A 20,909-nucleotide genomic window follows, 5' to 3' on the forward strand; every position below is an offset into this window, starting at 1 on the left:
CTTGTAGATACTGTGGGTCGACCTGCTTCCTTTATCCTGGACAGGGATATCTTACTTGTGTGAGATTTTTCTATCTCATCCTAGGATAAAAGCTATAGGTCTTTGCATGTGCTTAACAATTGTAGAATTAAAGTTGTAAACAGGATAAGAGAAAGAAAGTCACCCTGCCTCTTAGCCACGAGTGTAAAGTTATATTTATCGCAAGCAAGTGTTAATGAAAATACAGACGAAACCATTTTGACGTCACAGTTGATAATGACATCATAATCAAAATATGTAACGAAGCTTGCAGACTCTGTTTGACGTCCCTGTCCACCGTTTCTTACGATATTATGACATGGTCGTGCGACAGTTGTATGATAGATGAAGCTATACATGTAATTGTGGATAACCAAAAAGGACTTCAATGGTCTCGACAAACTCCATCTAAGGTCTAGACCGACACTAGCTAGTTCCGTCAAACATATAAAGGAACGTACGCGTAAAAGAAACATAAATGAAGAGACTGCTTTCACAATTCCAGTAGTGGATATTATCATAGTTATAAATGGAGTGTCGAGTATAAGATATCACCAATGCAAGTTAGTACCTTCCTATCAATGTTTTCAGCCACACCACCATGCATGCTCGAACTGGCACCCACCCTCATACTGGAAGACACCCGTTTCCTTTTTCTTGTAACATATGCGTATAGATTGTCTTGCTTTATTTCAATTATTTAATTGTGCTTTGGCAACTGTAAGTTGTTTTTGTCTCTTGTGAACTTGTCATTGTATCTATCACAACCTGTGTTCCGTACGTGGGATACTTTATGAAGATAGGGAAGAGAGGGCATAAGACAAACACCTTCTTTCAATCGCATATATATTAGCCTTGATGTAAAAAGAAGAAGAAGAAGAAGAAGAAGAAGAAGAAGAAGAAGAAGAAGAAGAAGAAGAACAACAACAACAACAACAACAAAAACAACAAAAAAGACATTTCTTTCATTCCATTGCCATTCTTTTAATGATCTACCTGCAAGCCATCCTCGATACTCCAGGGGTTCCGATCACTTACGATCTCTACACCCCTGGACTATCTCATAGTAAAACTGGAGCCAACAGAATAGAACAGGTAGAGCCGTATAACGGTACACTGTGGTTGGCTGTGTAGCTTTGATGTTAGGCGTCGCTCTCTCTGTAGTCTTCAAAGGAAATCTTTGCTAGCCTGTGATTGGTCAAATGTTTTCCGCTGAGCTGCCTTCAATTTCACTATGAGATAGTCCAGGGGTGTAGAGATCGTAAGTGAACGGAACCCCTGGAATATCGAGGATACCTGCAAGCATGCAGCAACAGATTTGCAGGCCATCGCTCAAGTTATTGCAATACACATGTTGTAACTAGATGTTGCTACTTTACAAACCGAGTGTACAGGTAAAAAAATGATATAATATCCAGCTGATTGGCAGGTAAAATTACACTATTAATTAGGTCAAATATCATAAAGTAGTTTCCTTCGTCACTTCAGTGAATAAGTTATAACCCGTCCTACAATGTACATTACCTATCTTAACACAGACTCGGTGATATATTTTACCATAATAGGCCTACTACGTCAAGCGGAACTGATGATACCGTTGTGTTGAGTTGTCTATAAATAATTTGATCCCGTATTTTAAGGTCAAGGGTATGTATTTATGATAGGAATACTGGGGAATGTCCTATATGAATACACGTAATACAAAACACCCCTACTGTCATAATAGATTCGTCTGCTTTGGTACTCTCGAACCAGTGAGTTTGATATCACGCCTGTGACGAGTTTCAAGATGGCGGCCTTCATCGCCTGAGGATTGCATCAAGAGGATTCAGGTTTGTTTACCTCCTGTAAAAATAGTAACCTGTCTTTGTGTACATACAAACATGGCTATGGTAGATTAATATCGGTCATTTTACGATATATTTACAAAATAATTTGTTATTAGAGAAGAAACAAGTGCTGTCTGCGCTAATGTCGTCCATTGGTATTACTTCCAGCATATCCGGGACATTATCGTAAGCACATGTCTGCAAATGGAGCGAACGTTCACCCCGACATGTATGTGTGTCTGTGTCTGTCAGACCGTAGTATTTCATCATGTAATTTAAAATGATGATACATGTGAGATATCTTTTGTGAAGCAATAAATTGGAGCGGGCTTGTGGAACTGACGGATGCCAACAAGATTTTACATAGCAATAGCTAGGCATTCGTAGATGCATATGCATATTGCATAATAATGATTTTTTGTTCCTGTCAACAGATTTATAAATATACGTTTAGGATTAGTTTACATCTTACACTTACCAATTGAATGCATTATTAAGACTATTTGATATTATCTTCTAAAGAGTTATCATAGTACATATTTTTGAAATTATTCTTCTACAATTATAATGCTTAAAGGTAAATGTCTAAAGATTGCACAGAATATTAAATATGATATATCTAGTAGGCATATGTAACCAGTCCCTTTTCTCCCATCTAAAAAAATGTCATCTTGATTAAGCCACAATATTTTAAGCATTTGGACAGTATATATCAGAGACAAAAAAACAAAAAAATTAATTTGCATACAGTATCATGATAAGTTTAAGTTGTAATTATACATCAACATAAATGCAAATGGACGTCAATGTTATGTCTATGACTGTTGTAACAGGTGCTTATATAAAATAAACTTTATTTATTTTACATTGATTGTGAAACAAGTTGTACATACAATTTATTTTTGATGACCTGGATGAAAGTGTGCAAGGGATCTTAGAGTGGGAGGAAAGTGGAATGCCTGGAGAAAACCAACAAGATTGGACAGGTGACCCTAGAACGAATATACGTACCCGGCCTACTATACTTTTCGGCCGGGTACGAATTGGTCCCTATGTGTCGTAGTGGAGCACTGCCTCTGAAAATCACTGGGGCACAGTTTTTTTTTATACTTTATTGTAGGTTTCCAACTATTTTACGCATATACATGCATTTACATATTATTTTTGTCCAAAACAAACATAACTACCATTCTTAATATCTACCGTACTGCTCACACGATGTCAAATTCACAATTTGTGGACTTGCCGTTTAAATTCCCTTCAGAAAGCCCTTCATATGTATTATGTAAAAATATAATGCTTCGATGAGAATTTCATATTTTATGTGGTTCAGTTTTATTGCCTAGTAGGTTAGTTAGCGATATCAAACAAGTACAAGAAAATGCAAACAAACGTTTTATAATGGTTTGCATAATCATTAGTTTGTTCCATTAGCAGTAATAGGCATTAATTGTAGCTCTAAAGACAACACCATTTTTTGTCTAAAAGTCTTTTTAGCTACAATATTGCAGCTAAGGTGACCCCTGACCTTTTTACGTCCGTGCCAGGGGTCGAGCCCTGGCCAACTATAGGTGAAAAGCGAGTGGCATGGCTTAACCACTACACCACCTGATCACCCAAGAACAGGTGCTTATAGTGACCGCTGTTAAAATTGTCATTCCAATTGCAAACTAGTATTAGTGAGGTCTAAAAGATGTTGTTGTAATTTATAGCTACAAATGAAGTTTGTTTTCCGTCTTATTTATCTTAATTAATATGTATCCAGGGTAATTCAATTAAGGACAAGTCAGAGCAGGCAAGTAATTAGTAAATATTGAACAGAGGAAACGAAAGTCAGAAAACATAGAGAAAAGCTCTTGAACTACAATGATGGATAGTACCCTGGCAGTTTACGACAAGAAATTAATGTTATCGTTTGTATCTTGCGACTGCGACTTAGAGGAGATGGGGGAATAATTGAAAAAGGGAGGGCTGGGAAATATCAGGACACTGTAAACACTGAGGCCTTTTTAAAAAGCTGGAAACTTTATTATTCCAATTAACATTATTCTTCAAGTCATTACTGATAAATACTTTGTTTCGCGTTATTGTGACTCCAGCAGTAATGCTATATAATACGCTATACCTGCGTGGTATTAGCTGTATTACAAAGTTATCTGCCCTTATCTAGAAAATCATGCATGTCAGCATCCAATCACCTAAAATTATACTTGTATGTGCCTAATCTGCTATTTACTATTTATTCATATGGTCATCTTTGACAAAAGGCAAACATATGTCATCAGTGTATTATATATTATATATATTACCACCCAGCATGAAAAATTTGAACAGATATCGCTACATTATACATGTAAAAATCAGGATATGGTGATTGATATTTCATTCATTGTGTTGATCGACATTTGTATTTATATATATATTCTAAATATATACCCTATATATCAACTCGTTTTGAAATAGGAGGCACTAATGATGAAATTAGAAGGGAAAAGGATTTATCTATCTGATGAATTTCTATATGCGTCAACTGAATCGTATTTTCCTGCGACATTTGATTGATTGCTATGAAAAACAGAAAAGGTATTTTTGGCTGATTAATTCATTGTAGTACATCAAAGGTGTTATATATATATATCTATATATATATCTCACCTGGAAAGTCATTATTCCAAGGTAATTCACATCAACACCTTTCTCTTTTTATGTCTGTTACCTGTAGTGTACTACACCAACAATTATTGGATAGTAGCAAAATACAAAGAAAACAGTAATGACTAAATGGCGTACAGTGAACCTAGTCCAGGGGCATATACATATGCATTAGAATAGATGGTTCGTATACAAATTTAGATGGAGAATGAAGCTACAGGCTATTCACATTGGTATTCTGTATTACAGAGTAATCTGCCCTTGCTGGTAGGTATTTTTATTTACAAGTGTGTGTTAACATCATACTTTTGTTAAACTCATACTTTCAGAGAAAATTAGTGAGTTTCGCTCAAGAAGTCGATGAATATCTGCCAAGGGAGGTAACTTTATTATTGTGGTAACATCATACTTTTCAGAGAAAATTATGTGAGTTTCGCTCAAGAAGTCGATGAATATCTGCCAAGGGAGGTAACTTACCATGGTAACATCATACTTTTCATATTTTCGTAAAAAAAATCCAATGGATACCTACCAAGGGAGGTAACTTATCATGGATGGGACATGGTTAATCATTGCCATATATGTGATCCATTCTTATAATTTTACCATGGCCAAGTTGGTTGATCATTACTATCTAGTTATTTATGTTGTATAGGGGTCAACACTAACAGTAGTCCGGCAGCCCAGGGATGCCTGAGAAAAAATTGGGCTGCCACAATGTCAAAGTGCAGTAGCCCTGCAGACTGCCTGTTATATTTCAGACATGTGCATGTTTAATTGAGAAGGAAAACATGTATACTTTGAGATCTGCAAATTCGGTACCAAAATTCACTAGAATGCAGAAATTTAATATAGAAATTGATCAGAATCAGAGTGATGTGTTTTTGCAGTATTACATTACAGACAATAATTGAGTTATGGGACATGGTCAAGTCTGTTTGATCAACAATGACCTTTTATTTTTATGTTATTATATATTTCATTTAGCTATAGGTTTTGAATCATTATATATATTACCGGTACTGTTGTGAAATCTATATTACTGAGGATGGTAAACGACCCCATTCCCAATGCCTAACCCCCTTATTTTTTTCCCAATTACAATGAAAAATTCCCAAATCAAATCGCTGAAAAACAAATCAAACCCTGAAATTTCTCCCCTTGTTATTTAATCTATAAACAAACTACTCTGAAACTTTCGTGATGGTTATCACCTTTTGATAAAAAGAAACATTTATTTACAATATCATATCACCTATAATACCATGTTCAGTAATGGGTAATTTTTTCCCAAAACTGCTCTTTTCCCGAATAGAAATTCCAAAGGAGAAGGTACGTTAAGACTCGAATATGGCTCCAAAATTAATTCTCCAGTAAAGAACAACATATTTTGCCATATATCATGATCAGTTGAATGCATTTGCTAACACATTACATCCCGAAAATATCCCGCATTCGTGTAGCAGAAAGAGATTTTCACACGTTGTGTATTGTGTATTTACGGCTATCCATACAAAATATAAAGTTGCTCCAAGGTTGCAGCCAAATCCATTTCAAGCCTTTTCTAACCTAAAGATGATGAGTTTCTAGCAAAATTTGGCGAGAAGAGGAAAATCATCAATTTGATCATGTCATAGGTGGAGCACATCGTGTACATGGTTATAAAAAGTTATGTTTTGATGAATGGCAAGTATGAGAGTATTTATTGATGTGAAATTGATGTGGATCAGAGTTAATATTTTTTGGCCTTAAAAATTAAGGCCAAATACTGGTCCTATCATATCTACTCCTTTGTTACAAAAACTGTTTTCCCAAAATACCCTGAAAAATCACTATGGATGTGTATGTATTTATATCGTTTTGTGGGAGTTATGTCCCTTGAACTATTTGTTGAATTGTCAGCCTCTGAAACCCAAACTGGGGATTCATCATTATACTGGGATAATAACCGGTAGTGTTGTTATAATGAGGGATAAAGATTATAGGGATATTGATAGTGTTATAATTTTAATGAGGTGGAAATGCTATCATAATAGTGATTTAGAGATTATTATATGACAATTTTGATATCCGACCCCTTTATCAGCCAGAGACCATGATATCTAGTTAAGGACTGATAAAAGATGCGATACCAAAATTTTTATATCATAACCTTGCTATCAAACTTTTTGAAGCAAAAAGAAATTACCAATTAAAGACCTTGATTAAGACATACTGACCTGACCACTTATAGCTATGAAATATGATTCTATCATTTCTTTCGATATAAAAGAAGATATTTGTTCATAGAAATGCACATTCGCGAATCAATTTGGGCCGCGAAACTAAATTGCACGCGAAACGCGAAGCTAAATTGCAGGCGAAAGACAGTTGGTTTACAATAACAATCAATTTACCAAAATAGATAACAAAAAATTCTGGCAAGCATGTTCATTTGAGAATGGTAAGTTTTATACGAACTGGAATTAATGTGATATGGATAAGACTGGTTTGTTCCTGATCATAACTTTTAAGACAAAAGTCTCCCGTCAAATCTTTCTGATGCGTGGGAACTTTCTTTATACAAGCTACTTTAAAATAAAAAGTTTTATCTGTTGTCCAAATTTTAAAAGATGTTATCATCTTGCACCGGTAACTACATTGAAGCAGCAACAAAATACACTAATCCTGAGTGATAAACACTGATGATGTAATATCATCCCGGGCTGATAACTCATATCAGCCTGAGCTGATGTCAAATTTTGACGTCATTTCAGCATTGATCGATGAACATCTTTCAGACGGTCAATATGAATGCCAACTGCAAAGAGGCAAATTCCATGAAGAGTGTTGAATTTGCCTGTCCAGTTGGCATTCATACTGGCTATGAATGTCAACTGAAAGACATTCAATGCTTATATTTACATTTGACTACAATTTATGTTGAAATCCTAAGAGGGTTTGTATCTATTAAAGAATGTTATTTTTTCTCTATCAACATAAGGAACAGACAAAGTCGTATTTTTCTTTAGTTACAAATATTACTTACTTTACACTATGTATTATTATCATTGAAAAGTTTGAGCTTTTTTGTGTAGAAATATAAAAAAAAAATTAATTGTGTCCCGAAAAAAGTCTGTGGCACTATGCACCAAAGCAAAATAAATTTTAATTAGTTATATGCATTTTTGTGTTAATAAGACTCGTATATTAACATGATTAAACTTCACTTATTGTTCAAAACATGAGTATTATTTATGCCTAGGTGGTGTAGCATCTTTAAGAATAAAGAAATCATTATCATCAAAGATGGAACAACCATTTCAACAGCCATTTTTTGTGATTGCTGACATGACAATGGTGATGTCATCATGATAATGACATCATTTAATAAGCGGATGGCAGTTCATAGACTGGTGAATGTCCATTGCTCTTGGTAACTACAGTACCTCTATAGGGCTGCAGTGAAAATGTAGATATAAATTTATATCTGGCATCAATATATGACAACGCAAACAGCACTTGTATCATATGCACATGAGCAAAACGTTCACTATTGATGACAAAAGTGGATAAAAAGTGTTATATGAGGAATAGAGTGTAATTATAATAAGGAATCAAGTATTATTTTTATGGGTGATTAAATATTATTGTCATGGGCTAGATCGAGGGATATAAAGTGATGGCTCTGCAAAAATTGCATCTACAATTATTCTGATTTTGTGCATACAATTTACGCTGTTCATTATCTTTATGTAAATTTAGCGCTGTACAGTTATTTGTTTATGTTAAATACATGTAATGTAGCATAAGTTTTAGGGTTGCTTTAAATATTCACTACATATATATATATTTAGGCTACATATATATGTCATCAATGACACTGTTCTACATTAGCTATCATTAATTCCACATCAGTGCTAAGATGGTACATCAACATGTATGTTCATGGCCTGTCAGATCTCTACCTAGGCCTCATTTTATTGTGCTTCAAACAGGAAGTTTTTAACTTCGGCTTTGTGATGATGAATTCAAATTATTGAAAACTTGCTGCGATTGGCCGTTACACAGTGTACATGTCAAATATGAATTTGATATGTATGTAGGATATTTAATTGATTGTTATGTGGCCTTGTTCTGACATAAACTTGAACATTTTTGTAAGCTCTCTGTGCTTTGTTGTCACGTATTGCTTGTTGTTTTGCCTTCAATATTATGCCAAGTCTCTAGTCAATTTTTCATGATCATAGCGGCAGTATTTCTTGTTTTTGGATCACTTCCGATAATTACGAAATAAGTGCACCACATATAAGTAAAAGATATGTTCAGTTATAAAATACTGTATGTCCTATAACTAGCGCTAGATGAATGTGTTTTACATGTTTTTATTAGGTCACCTGACCATAGATCATGGTGACCCATTGCGATAGTCTTTTGTTCGTCGCAGTCTGTCGTGCAACATCTGTTAACATTTCCTTGTTGACGTTATAATTTGAGTTGGTATTTAAAACGAGCTTAATAACACTTTTTATGTAGACCAACATTGGAAAGATCTCAGACAAGTTAAAAAAAACCCAGTTTGATTTGATAGTAATTTACAGAGCCCTTTGTACTAATAATTATTATTGGACGTTGTGCACACGACAACTTTAGTAAATATGCAGAGATCTTAAAGATGCTCCACCGCCAACAGAGCATAAATGAAATTCATCATTTGAACAATAATTGGCGTTTAATCGTGTATATATATGCCTAATTAGCACAAAAAAATAACATAAAATAATTTAGTTCACTTTTGGTGCATGCGCAATCATTACTTCATCCCATATAAGATATAACGCCATGAAATTTTTTCCGGATGCAATTAACAGGTAATTATTTTTCATATTTTTAACTTGAAGCTCAAACTTTTCAATGGTGGTAATGGTGTAAAGTAAGTAACTTTTGTACTAAAGAAAAATAATAAATCATCTGTTCCTGTTTTTGATAGTGAAAAAATACCATTTGTCAGCGGTGGAGCATCTTTAATGAAACTTTGTATGTAGACTAATATTAGAAAGATGAATTCAAAAATCAGCGTGCTTTGACAGTAATAGACAGAGTTATTGCCCTTTACACTAATAATTAATACAGGACCTTGGGAACGCGATAGCTTGAGTAAATACAAAATGAGCTAAATGAAACTTTGTATGTAGACTAACATTGACAATGACAAATATTTACTCGCATGAAAACAACATATAGTCAGTGTAATATTTCATATCTTGCAGCAGTAGCTTAGCATACACAATCTATTGAGAAATAAAGTTGTGTAGCCTTTGGTTGAAATCAACGGGGTATTATATTATTATATTATCAATTTACCACTGACTTTAAATATGTATTAGGACGTTGAATCTGCTAGTAAACATACATGGGTATATGATAATGAAGGCTAAGATGACGTCATTTCAACCTACTTCATTTATATCTTGGAATCCAGCCTTAAATTCATATAATTAAGTTTGCAATTTAGTATACATGTTAATTATTCTAGTTCATCAAGCATGAGTTTGAAGAAAAACTTTTTTTGTAAACATTTGCTTGTGTAATTAGAATGTTATTTATGTCTCATTACAGGGTAATTTTGACACAATCAGATGGATCAATGACGACTCATAACTTTGGAAAACTACCGCGGAACATTGTTCTCTGGTGGACAAAATAGATGGTGTAACATCTGTCAACCACATTTGTCTGGTAAGTATACAATTGTCATGTACAAACTAAATGCCACATTTCAGAACTTTTGTATCACCACAAAAGCTTTGTGTACTCCAGAGTTTCGGTTCAAAAGTTGTTCTGCACTATTAATTTTCCAGGTACCTTGTCTATTCTATATGTATCGTAATCGACCCAATAAGCGCCCAGTTCCTATCAGCATTCCTCCCTCTTTTGAGGCCTCAGTTTTAATTGCCCTGGCATAAATAAAGACCAAAACTGTATAGGTTTGTAGTAATTTTGTCTTATTAAGCACCTTTTCATGTTTAAAGCTATAAATGGCTGAGCCAAGTGGCTTTATTAAGATAGGTGCTTGTTGCACCCATCACCGGTTGATGCCTGCACATCTGCTGACTTCCAGCATTGACAGTTCGCCAGATAAACAAGCAATAACCATTTCACCAACTGTTCATATTATTATAATCATTACTTGATATTTTTGCAGTTCTCAAATAGAAATGGGGTTTTCGCGATGCAGTTTTAGCCCACCATCATCAGATGGTGGGCTATGGGCTATTCAAATCGCCTTATGTCCATGGTCTGTCCTACCGTCCGTCTGTCTGTTAACAATTCTTGTTATCGCTTTTTTCTCTGAAAGTTCTGAAGGAATATTTCTTAAATTTCATATGTAGAGTCCCCAAGGGCCTTAGTTTTGCATATTGCATTTTGGGACAAATTGGTCATCAAGATGGCCGCCAGGCAGTTATCTTGGATTTTGATAGTTAAAGTTTATTATCGCTATTTCTCAAAAGGTACCGGAGGAATCATTCTCAAATTTCTTACATAGGTTCCCCTAGGGCACTAGTTGTGTATATTTCATTTTGGTTCCGATCGGTCAACAAGATGGCCGCCAGGCAGTCATCTTGGATTTTGATAGTTAAAGTTTGTTATATCTGTTCCTATGTACAGAAGGGATTTTTCTCAAATTTCATATTTAGGTCCCCTAGGGCCCTAGATGTGCATATTGCATTTTGGGACCAATCAGTAAGCAAGATAGCAGCCAAGAAGCCATCTTGAATTTTTATTGTTAAAGTTTGCTTTCGCTCTTTCTCAGAAAGTACTGAAGGGATCATTCTCAAATTTCATATGTAGATTCCCCTAGGGCCCTAGTTGTGCATACTAACCTTTGGGCCTGATCGGTCAACAAGATTGCTGCCCAGCCTTCATCTTGAATTTTGATAGTTGAAGTTTGTTTCCACTATTTCTTAGAGAGTACTGCAAGGATCTTTCTCAAACTCCATATATAGGTTATCCTTGGACCCTAGTTGTGCATATTGTGCATATTGGAACCGATCGGTCAACAAGATGGCTGACAGGCTGCCATCTTGGATTTTGATAGTTGAAGTTTGAAAAGTAAATAAAAGATCCATCTGACAATTGTCAGACAGATCAATCTTAGGTGTTGATTTTGGTGTTGTCTTCAGATATTTCTAGGCTGAGGTAGTGGAGTGATTGATGTGTTCTGACATATAACTGCTAGCCCTCTATTTTTGGGTAGCTACTGGAGGCTGAGGTAGCGGAGTGATTAATGTGTTCTGACATATTACCGCTAACCCTCTACCTCTTGGTAGCAAATAGAGGCTGAGGTAGTGGAATGGTTAAGATGTTTTTTCATATAACCTCTAGCCCTCTATGTCTTGGTAGCTACTGGAGGCTGTGGTAGTTGAGTGATTAATGTGTTCTGACATATTACTGCTAACCCTCTACCTCTGGGTATAGCTACTGGAGGCTGAGGTAGTTGAGTGATTAATGTGTTCTGACATATAACTACTAGCCCTCTACTTCTGAGTAACAAGTTGGAAACCCAGTGGAGAAGTTGGGTATGAAATGAAGGTCAGTGATTTTGTCTCCCAGTACTCCAGCCTTCTTAGTTCCTTCTATATACTGGCATGTCCTCAAATGACCCCGGATAATAAAAAGACCTAGCACAGAGTACACCCATAACCCTAACCCTAAGAAACGGACTGATAAATCTAAGTCAGTAGTTCATCGACCTAACTGTACTCAGCTCATTGTGTACTTGATTGGGTCATAAGGTCCTGGACAATGTTCTATACACAAGTACATTAAGGTCACCTGGAAGGTAATATAACCCACACAAAGAAATCTACACTTCATTGTTCTTTAAGGATATGCATACTTATTTCCCCGCATTTAGCATAAAAATACCACAGCATTTCTGTTTAGAGAAGTTAGCATTAGATTATGATAATCAAATAGAGTCCGAAAATTGATTTTGTCGTCCATTATTGAACACAGTGACAATTAATTAATATGCCAACTTATTTTTAGAACTAAAATGTAGTTCACTGTTAAAGTTACACAAAGATAAAGAAAACGATTAGAGGTATATATTTAAGGAATAAATGAAAAAGGAAATATAAATCACTTTAAAAATAAGTTTTTACATAAGTCACAATTTGATATAGGTATAGCTTTACACTGGAATGTAATCAGCAATCAATATCTGTACCCAATATTTCACTGCTATAAGTGGGATGATATTCGATTTTGATAGTTAAAGTTTGTAACTGCTATTTGTCAGAAAGTACTGAAGTGATCTCTCTAAAATTTCACATGTAAGTTCCCCTAGGGCCCTTTATATCTTGTGCATATTGCATTTTGGTACCGATCGGTGAACAAGATTGCTGACAGGCCGCCACCTTGGATTTTTACAATTAAAGTTTGTTACTGCTATTCCTCAGAAAGTACTAAGGTGATCTATCTCAAATTTTATGATCAGTTTTCCCCTATGGCCTTAGTTGTGCATATTGCATTTTTGGACCAATTGGTCAACAAGATTGTCGACAGGCCGCCATCTTGGATTTTGATAATTGAAGTTTGTTACTGTTATATATCGCAGAAAGTACTGAAAGGATCTTTCTCAAATTTCATATGTAGTAATATGTTAGTTTGAAAAGCAGAGAAAAGATCCATCTTTCCATTGTCAGATGTAAAAGCAGAGAAAAGATCCCTCTTTCCATTGTCAGATGTAGAACATTCTTTGGTGGGCGCCAAGATCCCTCTTGGATCTCTTGTTACTGGGTTATATTGACGATAACGGTCATTTGATAGGTGTTAATTAATGAAATACATGTACAAATTTTGTAACAAAATATACCATGATACATATGCCAAGTATGCATGTATATTTATAAGTAAAAAAATGTCTTCGTTAATTTTTTGGAGCATCTGCTGAATGTGTGTAATGGTACACTAATGTCACACATTCCCTCGAGCTCTTATATAATTTGTTTTGATTAGCTATTTACCATAATTTGATGAGACAGGTAAAATTAAAATAATGACTAGTACTGTGCACATGAATTATGCATATTAGCCACTTAGAGAAAATAAATTGGTAAGTTCAATCACAATCAAAGTTTTCAATTCCAAGATAGCTATTTATCTTTTCTTTTGTATTTCCATCCAATCTCAAAACTGAAATTGTGAAACAATAACTGTAACAAATAACAGATGTGAGAAAAATAGCTCTTATAAACTTAACCTAACAAAATCCAACATGGCCGCCTGTTGGCCATCTTACATGTTCAAAACAAAACGTGTCACTTGAATGTCCCACACACACGTGTATGGATGAAGACTAACTGGCAACAACATTTTAGTGATGTCTATACAGGTTTTATGAATACTTACTGTATATATCTCTATGATAAAGGTTCCCAAATAACAAGAATGTTATCATTTCTAAGCGTTTTATTGTGTGCTTTTGTCAGTATTTCATATATCTGCCACAAAATGAAAGTAGCGATCGATAGCACCATCTGCCATTTTGTGAAACAGACACATTTACCCAATATTAAATACTTCCAGTGCATACATTTCTTCATAATAATGTAATTTCAATGCTAACTTTACTTAAAACGTAAATTGGTTATAGTAAGTTTCAGAAAAATACGAATATGAAAGTCTCTTTCAGAAAAAAAAAAAATCTAAAAATGGTGTCAAATAACGGTGCCTTCCACAGCGCCCTTTAAAGGGAAAATATGGTATCATGCAAATTTTTTTTCAGCCTATGAATTAAGTAAATTCAATGACAAGAGACTCAGAGGGCCTGTATCGCTCACCTGGTATGTTATAAACTATACCTCTTTTTCCCTATTTGGGTCCCACCCTTTCTGCCCCAAGAAAGTCAGTGGCAAGATTTTTACCAATCCAGTTTCCCTTCAAAGCAAATGGACATAATTGGTATTTTATTGTGTTTTTATTGGTCGGTCAGGACATGGCGGCACCAAATAACCTAAAGATTATAATTTTAACCTATATATAGGAAGGCATGCAAGGCCTATACACAACCATATATACACCTGGTAGTCCAGTTTCATCTCCGACTGACCTTGTCCTTTACACACAATGGCTGTCGTGGAAGGTGTCTAATGGATGCCATTCCTGGTATTGATTGCGACAAGTTTCCTTTTAATACCGTATTACAACTAAACACAACAAAAATAGTCTCGATCTTTAGCAAGGTCATTGATCTTATCACCATAGCAATTCTTCTTTGTGGAAGACCGTATTCTGTGAGACGAAGCGTCTCATTGGTTAATGATTTCTATGGCCGAGGTATCGATTGGATCAATAGGTTTACATATAATATACTTCCACAGAGGAGATCTATTATGCCCATTTGTTTTTTAAACGTATGTAATTGCAATGCCTTGAAATATCTATAGAGGTTATATTTAAACAAAACATGAGTTTGAGGATCGAACTAGATAAAAAAATTAGTCTATCAATGTATATAGAACTCGTACTGAAGTGCACTCCAAATTTGAAAAAAAAAAGAAAAAAGAGAAATGAAGTGTTTGAATACATTAAACTTATAAAGAATGTGTGAACATGTTGCACTTAAAAAGATCTTTCAAGGAAATTCTATTCTGAGATTGTATTCAACTTTGATTATTTCCAGGTATATATAAAAACGACACTTGTTTACAGACTGACAGCCATTGACTTCATGACACCTGTTACAGTTTTTTTATGAGGTGCCGAATTCATTTAAGTCATTAGCTGTTATTTTCTTTGTATTACAAAGAAAATCAAGAAAATCACGAAGAAAAACAGAAATGGTTAATTAGTGTCTTCAGTGTGTTAATGTTCTTGATTTTTATATGTTAGTGTTTTGTATGTTTATTTTTCTAGTTCAAACACACATTTGCATGCTATATAAGAAAAAATACGAATTAGTTAAACCATAATCACGTATCTACTATAAGTACTATTGCTTGAATAAAATCCTTGTTCGGCGATTTGAGTACTGTCACCACAAACATTTTATATTTCTTACACATAACAAATAATTTAATGGTAAACAATTCCAACACCTGATAAAAGCTACAGTGCAACACATGTGGTTTATGTGCAATAATTCCATTGGCTTATTTAAAGACCAATCAGGTTTCAGGATTCATTAGTTATTTAATGTTTAGCTTTCGGCAGGTCATATTAGCATTTAAACACTTTGTATCTGTAGACTGTAAATATATATCTAGGTGATAAATTCTAAGTAGCTCTTCGAGGGTTTACCTATTTTTAGCCCATCATCATCAGATGGTGGATGTCCACATCACATTTAATCTCTGTTTTCCAGCATCCGGCTTCCATAAATAATTCTTATCACTTTTAATTTTCTAAGAGTTCTGGAGTCTGAAATGTCATGTATGTATTTTCCCTTTGTCTCTTGTGGCTATTGAAATTTCAATTTAATCCCAAAACTAGATGGCCAACAGGCAGCTTTCTTTGATTTTGGTAATTTAGGTTAATTATCACAGTTTCTTGGATACTTCTAATGGGATCTGTCTGAAATTTTATGTATAGGTATTTCTTGTGCCCTTTATATGGTTGTGCCAATTGCCTTTTGGGACTGATCTGAAAACAATATGGCCAACAAAGGGCCATGATTGATTTTACAATTAAAATTAGCACTCTTTCTCAGAAAGTACTGAAGGATCTTCCTGAATTTTCTGAGGTCCTTCTTGATCCAGTTGTATTTTGGGAATAATCCCAAAAGAGATGGCCAGGAGACCCCAGTCTTTCATTTGGAATACTGTATTCAACCCAATAAGTGCCCTATACGAAATTCTAAAAATAAGATTTTTGCAATCTATTTTTTTGCGAAATTCACCGATCTACGCGCACGGCATATGCAAAATGCCATCTCCGTCTTTGCATATTATAGAGTAAGCTCCCTTGCAGGTAGTTACGCATTGTGACATCATTAGTATTAACAATTCATGTCATTTTCTCAGAAAAAGTATGATGTTATGCACATTACAATCTTTTTTTGTGTACATACTTCGACAAAATTTGAAAGGTTTTTAATAGTTACAAAAATATAAATTTCTGTTTATCATCATGTAACCTAATTCTGAAATTTTATCCATGATATATCATATATAGAAAAGAAATATTGCCATAGTTTCTGAACTTTCTGCTACTTCAGACTAACTGTATTCGATCAATACAGTTTGATTTCCGTTTTAAAGATGCTCCACCGCTGACAAATGGTAATTTTTCACTATCAAAAACAGGAGCAGACGATTTAATATTTTTCTTCAGTTACAAAAGTTACTTTACACCATTACCACCATTGAAAAATTTGAGCTTCTAATTTTACTTTAAGTTAAAAACATGAAATATAATTAATTGCATCCTGGAAAAAATTCCGTGACACTATATCCTATATGGAATGAAGTACTGATTGCGCATGCACCAAAGGCGAAATAAATTATTTTATATTATTTTTTTTGTGTTAATTAGGCATACATATATATACGATTAAACACCAATTATTGTTCAAATGATGAATATCATTTATGCTCTGTCGGCGGGGGAGTATCTTTAAGGAATTGACTCCTCAATATTTAAAAATAAACTTATAATTAAATGTGGATATGCTATGCATTATAAATGAAGTCACAGTTTAGCGAGCATTTGTATAGAGAAGGGTGCATAGAAATACTCTGGAGACTATGTAAAAAAAGTAACTGCCACATTTGAGAATTTTTTTACAAAGTAAAAGCCGTCTGGCCGTCTTGCTCTTCCTTTTGTGTTTTTTCGGAGGTCAGAAACCTTCCACTTACTGGGTTTCACCAATATTTACAATGCTGTTACTGATATAGGGTTTATATTTGATGAATAAGGGTATCTATTTCGCTCAGTGACATTTCCAGGTACATCTTAGTGTTTTTATATTTTGACCAACATTTAATGATCGATTGAAAGTGAATAAATCAATCAATATCTCGATACAGTCAAAACTGCCTAATATAATTAATTAGCGACCTTCTGAATTCAACGACATTCTGTCTTAAACGATCTGAATTATTCCCCCCCAATAAGATTTATTTACAGTTGTTCTGGGGGGGGGGAGAGAAAGACGAAAGACATCTTCATATTGCTGACAGATTACAGTCAGTGCTGGTTGAGGCTTGTACACAGGTGCAGCGGTGCAGCGCCACCTGTACAAAAACTGAAGAAAAAATTGTAAAAAACACTTTTGTGGCTTGTATACAGATGCGACTCATAATCCTGATATAATAATTTCCTAAAATAACCTGCAAATCTGATCAGACCTTGTTCAGTTTTTGGACCAGGTGGCAGAAGTGTACAATAGTAGTATAACACTAGGAACCAGAGTAAGAAAACAAGCAGAATTATACACAAGTACTTACAGACTAAAAACTGCCAAGGACATGAGCACTCATTTCTATAGGTTCATGTCAAAAGCTTTTCTGCAGGGCCAATTTCTCCTATATAGATTATATGTATACCTGACTTAAATGTATTGTGTAATGTTAAATGTCATTCTGGCCTTGATCATCAGCCTAAGCTTCTAATGGTACAACTTTTCATCATGCATATAGAGCTATTGATCAGGGTAATATCTCATTGGTCACTGACAATTCTAAACTAGTTTAGCAGAGTCAATGTTCGAATAAGAAAACGGAAGCTGCGGTTGTTTATTTTAGAACATAATATGAGATATACGAGATGAATGATGGATGATATGTAGAGTTATAATAATTCACTTAGCCTGTAGGATTATACAGTGTTGTCACTTTCACTGACATAGACTGATCAACAATATTAAAATGTTGAATTAAAAAAAAAAACCCACAATATTAAAATGAAATATTGATTTGTTTATAGAAACAGGTAAAAGATTCAGTGCACTGATCCCATTCCGCTCTATTTGGCATTATAGACAGCTGACTGAATAACACGATTACGAGTGCCCTGAAGTGTAGAATTTATACGCATGAATGATTCATTAATGTATTTTCAAGTAGATATTGGTTTTCAGATGTTGTAAGTGATGTATACATGTGTAAAGAAAATTTTTCATAATTTATAGTTTATTGTAAATAGTTCATTGCGTTGACTGTGAACTACCATTTGTCACGATTAAGAAATACTTTATATAAGAACTAGATATCAATATTTATATATTCTAGAAAAAGTCCTACTTTCAGGTGGCACTGACAGTTAAAATGAAGGTCATTGAGGTTCTTGTTTACCAGCTAAAGATCACATATTCTGATCAATATACGATACTTCATGTCAAACAATTCACTTGAAAATTCAATATTGTACATGTGTGCATGGTATACTTGTTTAACCAGCTGGTCAAGGAAATTTGATGCACCCTTAATTATTTTAGCAGATGGTGTAACAATATTGGCTTACATAATTACATACCAGATACCTACATGTATGCGTATATTAATATATATATATGTATTTAGTGTCTGATAAGGAAATGTTTTTAAATTTCAAATTAACAAAGAACTTAATGTACAGTCAGCAGATACATGTACATGTATGTGGTCTATATACAATCAACGGACCATTGCCCTTTGTGCACTGTCACTCGTGTGGTGAGAAAAACATTGCAGCGGTGCATTACTTTTTACAGGTAGTGTGTGACATATGTGTGTATATATACGTGTGTTTTGGGCAAGGTAAAGATGGAAATAAAACTAGTGATAGGATTTGTGTGTCAGGGTGAAGGTTGGACATGTATATTTATTTGTTGTCTAATAATGGTGTCTTCGTTGTCTGTTATGACCACATATCTTAGACAGTTATATGTACATGTCTCCTCTGTCTTAATGGCTGCTTGAGTTTCACACCTGACTTAATGAGAACAAAACAGGTGAGTCTGTATATATATAGATGAAATAACTTTTGTAGCTGATTGTTGCATAGATATACCAATTAACGGTCTAGTTCGCATTCCTAAGTGAATTATATATATTTGTGGAATACATATATAGTTTATGTCCTTTGTGAGCTAACAAAGGTTAGTACTGTCAAACTTGTCTATAAAGATTCACATGAGGGACAGAGAGAAAATACACTTGGTTGAATTGTTTGTAAGCTGGTTTATTTGGTACCCAAGAAAAGTGGTGTTACAGGGGTAGATACTAACTTGTTCATCTTAGTAGACCAGAGGGCTGTCATGTTGTTATCCTTGGCAGCCCTGATTATGTTGGGTGGCCTGTACTTATGTGGATACAAGTGCTGAAGGCATGAGTAGTATATATATAATGTTGGGGGGGGGGGGGGGGGGGGGGGGGTTGACTTCAATTTGGGGTTGACTTCAATTTCTATATTGGTACTAAATTTGCAGATCTCAAAGCATACATTTTTCCTTTCTCAACTAAATATGCACATGTCTAAAATTTAACAGGCAGCCTACTTGACTACTGCACTTTGACATTCTGGTAGCCTGATTTGTTTTTCAGGCAGCCACAGGCTGCCAGGCTACTGTTTGTGTCAACCCCTGTCTTATTCAGTTTTAAAATGTGTTATTAAGTAATTTTCTCCTTTATGAGAACATTTCAAAGAATGACAATGTTATTGTTGTTTATCTGATGGTGACAGCTAGTGGTCTGATCATATATACCTGGAAAATGTTTTACTTAGAAGTTACTGTGAAGAATTACGGGTTAGCCGAGTATATTTATGGCGATTTCATGGCTCATTGCTGTGACTGCAAAAATTTGATACTCAAAATATTAAGAAATGGTGGAGTTATACATATCCAGATAGATCTCGAAAATTTAAAACCTCTAAAATTTAATTTCATATTTTTTATTTGAAATCCTGAAAATTTTGCCCCCAAAAAATAACCGACTTTACAGCAACTTATTTTGCATGTCTCACAGAAGATCAAAAATTATTAAGAAAAAATATAATAATAATGTCTCTATTATGGAAAAGGTCGAACGAGTTTATAAACGCAAAAATAAGTTTGGTTAAAGTATACGTACTTACTTCACTTATAAACATGTCTAAGTTTATGCACTGATTAAACTAAAGCTTATTACATGAATATTCATGACCAGCTATGCAATGTGGAATTCATAATGTTTTAATTACTACCGTTATTTGATATTCATTGATCATGGGTCTTTTAGTAAGTGGTAAATTATTTTTGGAAAAAAAAAAAAGTCACAAATTTTATTGTTTAGCCACTAGTGTAAATATTTGTTTATTGTATGACTTATATTCTTAAAAAATCAAAAATGAAATAACAATTATAATGCTTGATCATAAAACCAAACTTGGAGAATAGTTAAGACATCGTCAGCGCTTTGACAAAACCCACTAACTGTAGGATCCCACCTTTGGTGTTGTAGGATT

General features: G+C 34.4%; 1 protein-coding gene across 2 annotated transcripts in view; it reads left to right on the plus strand.

The window, feature by feature from the left end:
• The first annotated feature begins 1,758 nt into the window (after positions 1-1,758).
• LOC138321706 (filaggrin-like) overlaps positions 1,759-20,909 on the plus strand; it is an 85,656-nt gene continuing 66,505 nt past the window's right edge. The window contains exons 1-2 of one of the 2 annotated variants that reach the window (XM_069265599.1): positions 1,759-1,850; positions 10,098-10,217. The gene's annotated coding sequence lies outside the window, so the exon portion shown is untranslated. Of the gene's footprint in view, positions 1,851-10,097; positions 10,218-19,311; positions 19,417-20,909 lie in introns of those variants that run through there. The other variant, XM_069265600.1, reaches the window with a different exon arrangement.

Source organism: Argopecten irradians, chromosome 4 (assembly GCF_041381155.1).
Source record: "Argopecten irradians isolate NY chromosome 4, Ai_NY, whole genome shotgun sequence".
NCBI lineage: Eukaryota > Metazoa > Mollusca > Bivalvia > Pectinida > Pectinidae > Argopecten > Argopecten irradians.